Below are 13,065 nucleotides of genomic sequence, written 5' to 3' on the forward strand. Positions count from 1 at the left end.
AAGTTCATATGTCCATCTGTCATAACCCAATCTAGCCTCAGTGAGTTTTTTAAGGTTATCTAGGAATAACCCTTCTCCAACGCTTTCCTTATCCTCGCTCAAACTATCCTTAGCCATATCCTTCTCACGTTCCTTGTTCTTCTCCCTCTCATAATTCAAATCATTTTCCTCATTATCCTTATCCTCCAAATCCACCATAGGTTCGTTGTCGTTGCCTAAGCTAGCACTATGAATTGGGCTATCATTGTCGGACTCGTTATCACCTTCTTCATCCTCTGCACCCACATCCTCATCTTTCCAACTGTCCTCACCTTCTGATTCATCTATTTCCATTTCACTGACCTCTTTTCCGGTTTCCTCTGTTTCATTCTTTTCATTATGGGCTTTCATCCCAGTGGCACTCTTGCTTTTTTTCTAGAAGTTGCCTCCTCCTTGCTAGGTTCTCCTTCCTCCATCTTTCTCTTGCCTTTCCCTAGAGAAGCAGATCACCTCTTATTTTCTTGCATGGCAAGAATTTTACAGTGCTCATAAATGAGCAACAGGAGCCCACAATGGAGCACCGGATTCGAGGGATTCTTGTTGTGTTTATTGAGTGACCTAGAAAGGGACCTGAAGAGATAGTAGGGCAGGGAGACCCTTTTCTCATGCCTGAAGTGGTTTAATAACACAAAGTGATAAGTGTGGGCCTTGGAAAAGCGGCCCTCAATAATTATGTATTCCATTATGGCATTCAAAACCTAGCCCCAGATTTTCTTTATATTGGAGACTTCATAATAACCTCCTATGGCTTTTCCAATTTTAGCCCTCTCCTTTTCCTTACGCAGGAAAAGATTTACCGCATTATTGGAAACTTTAATATCTCTAAAAAAATTGAGCCCTAAGTGGGGCATACCTGTCACAGTCACGATGAGGCCCACGTCCAATTTGCACCTCACACCATAGATTTTAAAGAACCCGTTACTCCAATTTTTAGAAATTTTGGAGACTGTGAGATTAACCCTACCTTTGTCGTAATCAACCATCTTCTCCATGAAACTCGTTAGGGATCCTTTTTCCAGCTTCGCCCAAACTTTCTGCATATCCTTCCATCTAGACGTGTTGTCTGGTTCCTCCCTCCTTAAATCATATTCGTCTGCAAACTCAAAACTTTCTTCCCATTGTCTCTCGAGATTTTGAAAAAGATGAACTACAAAGTGTGCGAAGTGATATTATATTTGATTGGGATTATGCCCCTTTGCCAAGTAATCATTACCTTTCTGCCAATGCATAAGTTACTCATATCAACTATCATGATTATGCAGTCCTTCTTTCCCCATAAATCTATCCTTTCTGAGGTGTTGTTTAATACTCATATTAATGTCTTCCCCGTGCCAAATTGTTTGAGATTCGGAGTTAACGCCTAGGTTCACCAGACAATCCACCACCATATTTTTCTCTCTAAAGGCATGATCTATTATTATTTCTTTAAAACTAGCAATGATTTCCCTAGCTTTCAAAATAATGTTTTCAATGGACCATGGTGGCTCGGTTTCCCCCTTCAAACACTTAATAATATTAAGTGAGTCTCCCTCAAGCCATAATTCATCATGATTTAGGTTCTTATAAATAATTAGAGTATTCAACACAGCTGAGGCTTCAATGAAATGACTGGTTTGACTCCCCAAAGAACCAGCAACTGCCACTAGGCAACTTCCAGCAAAATCCCTAACAATGCCCCCATAACCAGCTTTACCTAGATTCCCCTTAGAAGCCCCATCAAAGTTGGCCTTTATCCATCCCTGAGGAGGAAAACATCGAGCAAGACCTTCTCTTCCCTTCTCCTTACTAGATTTGGTAGTGGAAAGGTTCCACCTATCATTGAAGTCTTCTTTAGCAACTGGTCCATCATCAATACCATTGATGTATTCAAAGATACTCCTATAAATTTTATCCACCACTACTTCAGGGTTGGCACTTTTATCCCTAAAAATCCTGTTGTTGCGCTCTTTCGAGATATTCCAGATAACATTAGGGAAGGTAAGTTTCCAAAGCTCCACAATTTTTGGGTTGGAATTAGGGTAGTGCCATTGCTACCAGGATTCCCCAAGAGAATTCCAAAAAACCCAACTCAACTTCCACCTACTTAAAATAATTTTCCAAATTTCTTGGCTGAAAGTACACTGATGGAGAATATGGCAATCAGACTCTTCATCCCTGCAACAAAGAGAACACCTGTTAGGAAAAACAAATCCTCGCTTTTGAAGGTTATCCAGAGTTAATAGCTTGTTTTGGATAAAGATCCAAAAAAAGATATTTACTTTAGGAACTAACTTCTTATTCCAAACTTAGCCCAAATAGAAATTTCTTCCACAACTTTATTTTGGATAGCCACAGTCAAGAACACAGAATACTTCCCATCTGGGGTTTCCCTCCATATCAACCTATCCACTTTATTGTCTGTCAAAATTTTAGAAGAAAGTACAATCTCAAGAAACTTTAACCCTGGACATTGCTGGCTAAAATAAATCCATTTCCCATTTCTCCAGTAATCTCTGACCAAACCCCCATACCTGCTTTTGAACCAATCTTTCCAATCATAAAGGATTGGAATTTCCTCCAGGGGTTTATCCATAATCCATTTGTCTTCCCAAAATCTTATACTTCTACCATTCCCCAGATTCCACATTCTTCTAGCTACAACCCAATTTTTGGCCAATTGAACTGCATTCCATATTGCAGAACCTTCAACAATAAAAGATTTATCTAAAAATTCTTCCTCAGAAGGTTGCATGTGAAGATATTTATTAAATTCCACTCTCTTTCCTCCCCTTTCATTCTCTAAATTTGTTTAGCTAATAAGGCATTATTCATAGTGCTTATATTCCTTAAACCCAACCCCCCAGAGGCCTTAGGAGAGCTGATTTTATTCCAGACAATAAGGGGAATTCTATTCTTGACTTCCACTCCTGACCAAAGAAATTTTTTTTGGATTATTTCAATTGCTTCCGCAAACTTTCTAGGGATTTTAAACAAACTAAGGGCATAAACAGGCAAGTTTTGGAGAGTGGCTTTGAGCAACGTAACCTTGCCCGCTTGACTAAGGACTGCCCCTTTCCAGCCTGCCAATTTAGAGTTGAATCTGTCAACCAACTTAATCCAAAAATTATCCGCAGGCTTAATACAAAGGGGAAGCCCCAAATAAGTAGAGGGAAGCTCAACTATTTTACAACCAAGAATTCTTTCAATCCTTAATTGTCTTTGAATAGGGGTATTGATAAAGAACAAAGCGCTCTTATCCCAATTAATTTTTTGACCAGAAGCCAATTCATAAATATTCATAATATTCTTCATATTTTTAGCTTCCCTAATGGTAGCTTCCCCCATAGTGATTGAGTCATCAAAAAACTGTTCATGAGTACAAGTAAAATTGGACGAAGAAGGTTTCAGACCTTTCAGATTGCCTTCTTCCACATTTTTAAAGATAAATCTACCCAAACTTTCAGCTAAAATAGTAAACAAGTCTGGGGAGATGGGATCCCCTTGTCTAAGACCTCTAGAGATTTTGAAGAAACTTGAAGGGGATCCATTGACAATAACAGCAGAAGAGGAAGTTTCCATCAATTGAGAGCAAAGTTGGATAATTTTTTCTCCAAATCCAAAGGCTTTCATAATCCTTAAGAGAAACTGCCAATTCACTCTATCTTAAGCTTTAGCCATATCTAACTTAAGAAAAAAACCCTAATTATTAGCTGCTGTTAGAGAATGAATATTTTCATGAACTGAAATAATGGAATCCAAAATATGTCTACCGGGGACAAAACCATTTTGCTGGGTAGAGATAATATTGGGAAGAATATCCAGCAGTCTAGAGGTAAGAACCTTAGATAAAATCTTGTAAATAGAGTTGCAAAGATTAATAGGTCTAAACTTATTAAGAGAATCGGCTCCAAAGATCTTCGGAATTAGGACAATGAAGGTCGCATTCAGGTCTTTTAGAATCCTTCTAGAACCAAAGAATTCTTTAACTCCTTTACAAATATCAGTCTCCATAATATGCCAAAAGGATTGGAAAAAGAACATAGGGAAACCATCTGGTCTAAGAGACTTATCTCCCTGAAAAGAGAGCACTGCCTTTTTGATTTCCTGACTAGAAGGAATACGGGACAAATGTTTATTGTCTTCCTCAATCAAGGTTGAAGGAATAGCTTGCAACAAGAGGTTTTGGCTACTATCGTCTAGGTTATCCACTTCTCCCAGAAGGGTGCTAAAATAGTCTAGAGCTTCCTTTCTTATATCATTATCCTCCGTTAATATCCCTCTATTACAGGATAACCTAGATATCCTGTTAACCGCCCTGTGCTTAAGAGCAGTTAAGTGAAAAAACTGGGTATTTTTATCACCTTCCTTCAAGTACAAGGCTCTTGATCTTTGTCTCCAGAAAGTATCTTAATTAGAAATAATGGTGTGGTATCTAGACAACAGACCATTTTCCACATACATCAACTCTTCAGAAAGCCCATCCGCTTGGATTTTGTCTTGAACTTCTTTTATTTCAGTTTTAGTTTGAATTTTACTCTTGAAGATATCCCCAAAGATCTCTTTGTTCCAAATTTTGATTTTAGTCTTTATAATATTGAGCTTTTTAGCTATTCTAAATAGAACCGTTCCCTCAACCTCAGAACTCCACCAATCTGCAACACAAGCTTCTGAAGAAGGATGGGATAACCACACTTTTTTAAATCTAAATGGGAAATTTCTCTTAGCAGAAAAAGAATTGGCAGTGAAAGAAATGGGGTAATGATCAGAACCAATCTTGATAACAGATGCCAAAGAACAACTATACTTTGATAACCACTCAGGAGTAATTAATTTTATGTCTAACTTAACTTGGATAAGATCAACTCCAGTTCTTCTATTAGTCCAGGTATAGTTAATCCCTTGGAGATCCACATCCATAAGAGCTTGATCATTAATGAAATCCATAAGATCTTGTTTACCATCAAGCTGCAAGGGAAGGCCTCCCATCTTCTCTTCCTCTTTTAGTGGAGTATTGAAATCTCCCATTATTATCCATCTTTTATCAGCAAAGTTAAGTCTGTCTTTAGCAAGGCTTCTCCAATATTTAGCTCTCCCAGTTTTGGTATTAGGTGCATAGACATTGGTTAAAACCCAGACAAAGTTATCCTTGATATGCTCAAGCTGCACAAAGTTCCTATTAAATTCAGAAATAATTTCCTTACCTTTAATAGTTTTTTGGTTCCAAAATATCGTTGTTCCTCCCGAGGCTCCCTCCAAACTAGATCCTATAACTCCATTATTTTTAAATATTCTAATCCTTTCCACTTTATCCTTACACATCTTAGTTTCCTAAACAAGGACCGCATCCGGTTTATGATCTCTTATAATATTACGTAACACATCCTACTTATGAGGGGCATTCAACCCTCTTATATTCCAGGAGATTATCTTCATACTTTAACTGGGGATAGGGCTGACTCGATGGAACTCTGTGTTCCATCAGCACGGTTCTTCCAACTTTCTTGTTCCCTCTGATGTTTTAGAGAAGGTCTCCCCTGCTTTCTGTTTTGGCTTCCAACATCTGCCTTTTTCTTATTCTTGCTTCTGGTTGCTATACCTCCATTGGGTCCCTTCTTATTTGATATTCCCTCTTTTGTACCATGAATCCTAAGATTTCCTTCTAGGACTTCCATTTCCACACTATGTGATGGGGTTTTGCATTGAAATGGCTTTGGGCTTCCATTGGTTAATAGTAACAGAGGCTCAAGGTCATAAAGGTTAAAATCTTGCGCTTCATTGAAGTCTTCCTCACTTGCTTTTGTATGAGATGATGCAGACACATCGTCATTAAGACTTTCTTCTACTTTCTCCTGACTGAATGGCCCTACCTCTTGGTCCTCTAGATCATTTTTATTATTTACCTCTATTCTTTGCTCATCTTCTTTAGTACTTTCTATTTGATTATTAGAACAGACACGAGCAGGTTTTTCATTATTACTATTCACATCCTTCTTCACCTCCTTTTCTAGCTCATTCACTTCCTTATCTGGATCACACTCTACTGATGGGTCTCCTTTTTCTCTTTCGTTTGCCATTTCTGCTTCACACTACTCTCATTCTTGTTGTTCTTACCCTTCTTAAGCAAACAAGATTTTGCCCAATGGCCCGATTTTTTACAATGAAAGCAAGCAAACGGGAGCGATTCTTATTCAATCGCTTGAGTCCGTTTCCCTAATTTAGATATAATCTCAATAGATTAGGGCATGTCCGTCATTTGATTCACATTTACACAGATGCGAGCAAAAACTAACCTTGATTTAGCTGCAGTCATTGGGTCGATCGAGAGAAGTTCTCCAAAATAAATCGCTATCCCCTTAAAGACTTCCTCATTCCAGAATTCCAGTGGAAGGCCCGAGAGGCGAGTCCACACAGGCGCCGACACAAAAAAAGACTCGTCAAGAGAAAGGTTTGGAGCCCATTTCTGTAGAGCCAAAGTTGACTTGCCGAACATCCATGGACCTTCACATAGAGCCTTATTCATATCTTCTTCAGAGTTAAAAGCAAAGGAAAAAAAACCCCTAGGCAATGCCACCACATCCACTTGACCCTTGAGAACCCATTTCCTCCTTATAGAATTCCTAACAACATCAATGTTAGGCCTAAAACCATCGAATCATCCGACTAATGTCATGGCTAAACCAGAGACAGTAAGATCTACCAGCTTATCCGGAACAAAAATAGCAACCACCCCTGTAACTGGATCGAAAATATTTTAACTTCCAGAAGCCCTGTTTTAACCAGTGGCTTCACTCCAAAAAGCGAAGACCATTTCTTACCCTTACCTCTATCGCGTGGGTCCCCAGTTTTGGAATCTTTGTCTTCCACCGATTTGACTATCTCCTTGTCCTCTTTTGTACCTTGGGACACCTAGAATCCTATCTGATTGTCAGTTCCACCCCCAGAAAGACTGCCTTCCCCAGGGAATCCGCCATTCCCAGATTTGAAATTTGGGATTCCTGCTCACTATTCTCCTTGCCGCTCCGCACCCATTGAACTTTTTCTAGGCCCCCACCTCTGTTACTCTTGTTTTGCAACACTATTCTACTTTTATTGAACCTGCTTCTGGTGATGTTCTGTCATAGAAAACCATTGTTGTTTTGCTGCAACAACCTATTATTTTTAGTAACTCTGCGAGGTCCTCCCCGCTTGATCCTTCCTTTTAGGGCCCTAGTGATAGTATTGTCTGGATCGTAGTTTATTGCAAGTGGAAGGGGAAGTCTTCCCCCCTCCCTCAAATCCCTCTTTGTCAAGGTTTGGGTGCTTCTCCCCATCCTTGAGCTGGGTTTTCGGTTGTTGCAGGTTGAAACTTCTAAGGATGGGATACTACTGGCCTACAATGGAGAAAGATTCTTACCACTTCGCCAAGAAGTGTCCTAAATGCCAGATCCATGGCAATCTGATACATGTGCCAGCACAGGAACTGCAGCCATTTACAACATCCTGGCCCTTTTGTCAATGGGGGCTAGACTTGGTTGGAAAAATTCATCCTTCATCTTCAAATGGACACAAGTTCATTATAACTGCAACATAATACTTTACCAAGTGGATAGAAGCAGTCCCAATGACCATAGTGACTGGAAAACAAATTGCGTATTTTATCCTAAAATATTTGATCTGCAGATATGGTATTCCAAGTTCCATCATCACCGATAATGGACGCCCATTCAAAAACCAAGATGTCCAAGAACTATGTGAACAATTCAAAATACAACATCGGTTCTCTACACCATACTACCCATAGGGAAATGGTCAAGCATAAGCATCCAACAAAACCATACTGAAGATTCTGAAGAAAATAGTAAATGATGCAGGCAAAGATTGGCATATCCAACTCAATCCAGCACTTTGGGCATACAGAACCAACATCCGAACACCTACAGGAGCAACACCTTTCTCATTGGTCTATGGATCCGAAGCTATTTTACCATTGGAGGTTGAAATTCCGTCTCTCAGAGTCTCTCTAAAAGGCTTAATCCCAGATGAAGAGTATTGGGTCAACCCACTGCAAGAACTGGAACTATTAGATGAAAGACGTCAGCATGCTTACACTCATCTCAAAGTATATCAGCAATGCATGTGCAGGAGCTACAACCACAAGGTCATCCCTCGCAACTTCAAAGTTGGTGACCTAGTCCTCAAAGAAAATCCAAGAAATTAGCAAGATCGAGAAAAGAAAGTGAAGTTTGAACCTAACTGGTTGGGTCCCTATGTCATCATATCAGTCTATGGATCAGATGCCTATCAGCTCACAACCTCAGAAGGAGATGTGCTCGAAGAACCAACTAACAACATTCATCTAAAGAAATACTACACTTGAGCAATCTAAATGCACGGAAACAGCAAAAAAACTAACAAAAAAATCAAAAAATCTAGAAAAAAGCAAGTAAAAAGGTACAATAAAAGCAATTGGTGAAAACCTGGTAATAGGCGCTATTGTGAGAGGACGGCTCCTTTATCTATATCCACATCCTTATCTTCGCCGTAAAACACTATCAGCCATTGCCCGACACTTAGCAAATATCCATTCAGGACATACTTAGCGTAGTCACTATCCTGGTCTATCCATATATATACTCTTACCACATTCCACCATGGCTTGGAAATTGTTGTACATATTCACGTCAAGAGGCACACTCAGCTAGAGGCGATAAACCATCAAAACTTGCAACGCATTCGAGACATCAAAACTATTTGCAAAACTCAGAAACATCACATCCAACGACCAAAGCTAAACTTCATCGCAAAAACAAAACAAAGCATCACAAGAAATACCAAAGATGGATGATTTTCTGAAGTAATAAATGTTGCATTATAGCATCAAATATTGACTATTTTTGCATTTGAACCTTTTAAATTATTGGACTCTCTGCATTTTCTCACTAAAAGCTTCAAAAGCTAGAGATCATGGGGCAACTCCAATATTTTCTTAGTCTTTTGTCTGGGAGGCGATCATTTGTACTATTTAAATACTTGTCTCGAGACGTGATACATCGAATATCACTGAAGGCATGATTCCACTTCACGCATACAAATGGTTTAATCTTGTCTGTTTATATGCAATATGCACTCAGGTCGTCCTGGTTCAATTATACCTTGACGCTTGTGCTATTTTGCAAAATCAAAAACCATGTAAATTTTTCTCAGGTCATTATGGTTCAAATATACCATTGCGCTTGTATAAATTTTCAACATATCCTAAACAAATCAATGCTCAATGATGATACTTATCTTGAAAGCAAATAACATATGGTTACATCAGGATGGCAAATGCAGAATGAGGATGCTCCAAAAACATAGTTGCATATCATTTTAACATAGTTGCATATCATTTTAACATAGTTGCGTTATCATTTTAAAAGTAGTTACATATCATTTTACATCTCACAGCATATCATTATCCTACATCTCATTTTCAAGATACATCTCACAGCATATCATTATCATGCATCTCATTTTCAAGATACATCTTACAGCATATCAAAGCATACATCATACATCATGCATCATATCATCTATCTAAGCATTGCATCATCATAAAGTAAAGAAAAAGCACATAGAACATGCATCCATGTAACACGCCACATGATCAAAGAAAATGGTGTCGTATATATATATATATGATCAAAATGTACAAAATCTGTCATGTCTGTGCCCAATACAAACAAATACAATGATCAAAATACAACGGAGACAACTTCTCTCAAGTATGACTATCTCCTGACAGAGACGGTCTCGCTACAAAATTCCCCGCCCCTGGATCTCCAGGAGGATCATGTCTCGATGGCCCTGTCACACCTCGACTCTCTGACCGCGACCCGGTCTCTCAAGATTGACTAGATCTCGACTGTGTAAAGCTCTGTACTCGGTGATCCCTAGGTACCACAGCCTCGTAATGACGATGGTAGTACTCCGCCTCCTGAGCTCTCCAAGAAAGTTCTCTCAGGGTGTCTCTCATCGGACCACCTGCTACTGTTCTCTGCACACTCGCTGCAAGATCCTCCGCTCGACCCCACCACTCTATCTTCGTGTCTCGCTCAGTGGTCAGCTGAGCAATCTGTCGCTCATGCGTCAATATTTGTGCCTGCAGCTGTTGTACCATCATCTATAGGGTCCTAATCTATGCGTCCTCCACATGAGTAGGGATCCGGACCCATAGGGGTACCTATGAAGAGGTATCCCCTCTCCCTCTGCCTGTCCTTGGTGCTGGAGACGGTAGCACATCAGTCCTCCTCCTCTGAACTGGCCATGTCACCTCGTCAGTCCCTCCCACTGTAGCTATCACCTCCCCCACCATCCCCTCACCACCTGCTCCGATGGTCAACCCGCCTCTCCCTCTGTCCATCACAACTCATCTAACTGCTCTCTCCAACCCTCTATCTCCTCTCCTCCCTCTGTCTCCTCTCCTCCCCCGATCTCCTCTCCCTCATCGTCCTCCTCCACCATCTCCATCCTCCTCATCATCTCCACCTCCCTCGTCCTCATCATCATCAAACGACGGCCGCATCTCCTCCGGATCTGATATCCTCGCCACCACTCGCACGGAAAACAATATGGCGAACTCATCTGTCATCCCAGCATCCAAAATCTCTGGGGCATAATCTCATATCTGGCCCGCTAGGCTAACAAACTCCTCTACAGCCACCGCACTGTCAATAGTCGGACCCCAATCTGGTATGTCCTGCCTTCGGCACGCATACAAGCAGGCCCCCTATGGTATACCCTGTTGCTGACCAAACTACTGCAAAACTCTGGTGACCATGAATCTCTCAATCACAAATGGGGTCCTCCCTATCAGGTATCGAGTCATGAAAACATAGGGCATCTCCAGCCCATCCTCCGCCCATACCTCGCAACCTGTATACGGTCTTCAAGTGACCATATCAATGAAGTCCAAAACCCTCCTCCAATGCTCCAGTTTGCCCAGCTTCCGCTGAACAACTAGACCCCTGTAACCATATGCATAGGCACATCCAACGGGCCTATCTCTATCTCCTAATGGCCTAGCTGTAGGAATGTGCTCCTAGCACCATACCTGTAGGAGCGTCACGCCAGCTGACAAACTGCCATAACCTAGGTATACCACCTTGTGCAAATCCCTGTACAGATGGGCTAGCATAGCTGATCCCCACGCAAATCTGCGGCTCTGTGTCACCATATCCTCTAGTACCAGCCCCCATCCCACAGATAGTCCCTTCAACCTGGGGTCGGGACATAGAAAACCACCTATAAACCCTGCCAGTACTGATGGAAGAGGTGCATAATCCAGGTCCAAGAACTCCTGCCAGGGGATCTCATATCCACAAACTGTCTCATCATGGAATATATGGCGAAGTGCCTCTGTCCTGCCCTCCTCCGACTACTCGTAAGGTAGTAGTGAACCTACTACTGGTATGCGCAGGATCCTGTAACAGTCCTCTGGCATGACTGTCATCTCACCCGTAGCAAAGTGAAAGGTGTTCGTATCGCTGTGCCACCTCTCTGCGAGCACTGTAAGTAAACCCCAGTTCACAGTGAACCGAGGCATATCCAATAGAGAAGTCAAGCTGCATCTCTCAATAATGTCAAGGTCAGTCTGTGCCAACCGTGGTATCAATGTCCAAGGTCTAGGAAACCGCTCGCGCGACTAAACCACTCCTAATCGCTCCTGTCAAACAACAAAACAAGTCCAATATCAGTTTCCACATCAAACCAAAGATATCAGAATTAAAAATCACATCAAAAACATGAAACAATTGCTCATCTAATCAAGTTCCACATCATATCATTCTATATCAACTTGTAACACAACTCAAGTTTTCAAAAACCATATCAAAACTTGTAAAACAACTCAAGTCTCCACATCACATAAACTTGTAAAACAACTCAAGTTTCCCACCCATATCAGCTTGTAAAACAACTCAAGTTTCCAACTCATATCAGCTTGAAAAACAAATTAAGTTTCCAACCCATATCAGCTTGTAACACAAATCAAGCTCCACACAATGAACTTGCAACACAATGCAAAAACAAATCATGCTTTGATCAAAACAACACATTAATATGTATGCATAACTTGACATATCGCAAATCAAAACAAGTTATATCAACACTCATATTGGACAAACTAACAAACACCATGACAGCAGACACAGCAACGCGCAAATTGCACCTATCCTGGCAAAACTGGCCTTGTCCTATCACTTTTTCTCATTCACAAAATCACCCTATCTCACAAAATTTTTCCCGATGTGCTAAAACAGATTGTCTACGCGCTAAACTATTTTCTTTGTACGCTATAGTATCACCCTATGCGCAAGACTAACTCTATGCGCTAATTTATCCTACGGCCGCGCTACTTATTTAACCCTGTGTGCTAGATCTAATCTATGCGCTACTTCCCCCTACACATGCGAGCCTCTAAGCAGCCTATGCGCTAGGTTAGCTCGACGCGCTAACCTTTTCACTTTCTGCGCTACTCTGTGTCCCTAATGCGCTAATCCAATACCATGCGCTAACCTAGAAACCCAAGGCGCTAACCTAGAAAACAATGGGCTACCCTAAAAGTTCGGACGCACCCAAAATTTAAACCTCGTGCGCTACAACATTTTTTGTATGCGCTAATCTAAGACCCCTATACGCTAAACCGTGAACCCCGCGTGAAAAATTCTAAAAAAATGACCAAAACGACAAAATAAAAAATCAAGAAAGGGTCAAAAGGGTTGACTTACTGGTGGTCCATATGCGGCAGGTTTCCGATACCTCCGAACGCGCTCAAAACGATGCCTGGAATACGAAATGGGCATTTTGACTTCTCTCCAAAATCTCTTTCTCATATAGTATGCTAGGATAGTTTTGTTTACTAACCTTGTCATCTTATAGCTAGTTTATTGCATTTGTAGCATCATGCATAGCTTAGGATGCATCTCATATTAAATCAACAAAAAGCATCTCTTGTTCTTGCATTTGCCATCCCTAAACCATTTTTCTCAGTGATCTGAGAGCAAAAACATTGGTTTGAGGGATTGTGCA

This window comes from Cryptomeria japonica, chromosome 8, assembly GCF_030272615.1.
Source record: "Cryptomeria japonica chromosome 8, Sugi_1.0, whole genome shotgun sequence".
Lineage (NCBI taxonomy): Eukaryota > Viridiplantae > Streptophyta > Pinopsida > Cupressales > Cupressaceae > Cryptomeria > Cryptomeria japonica.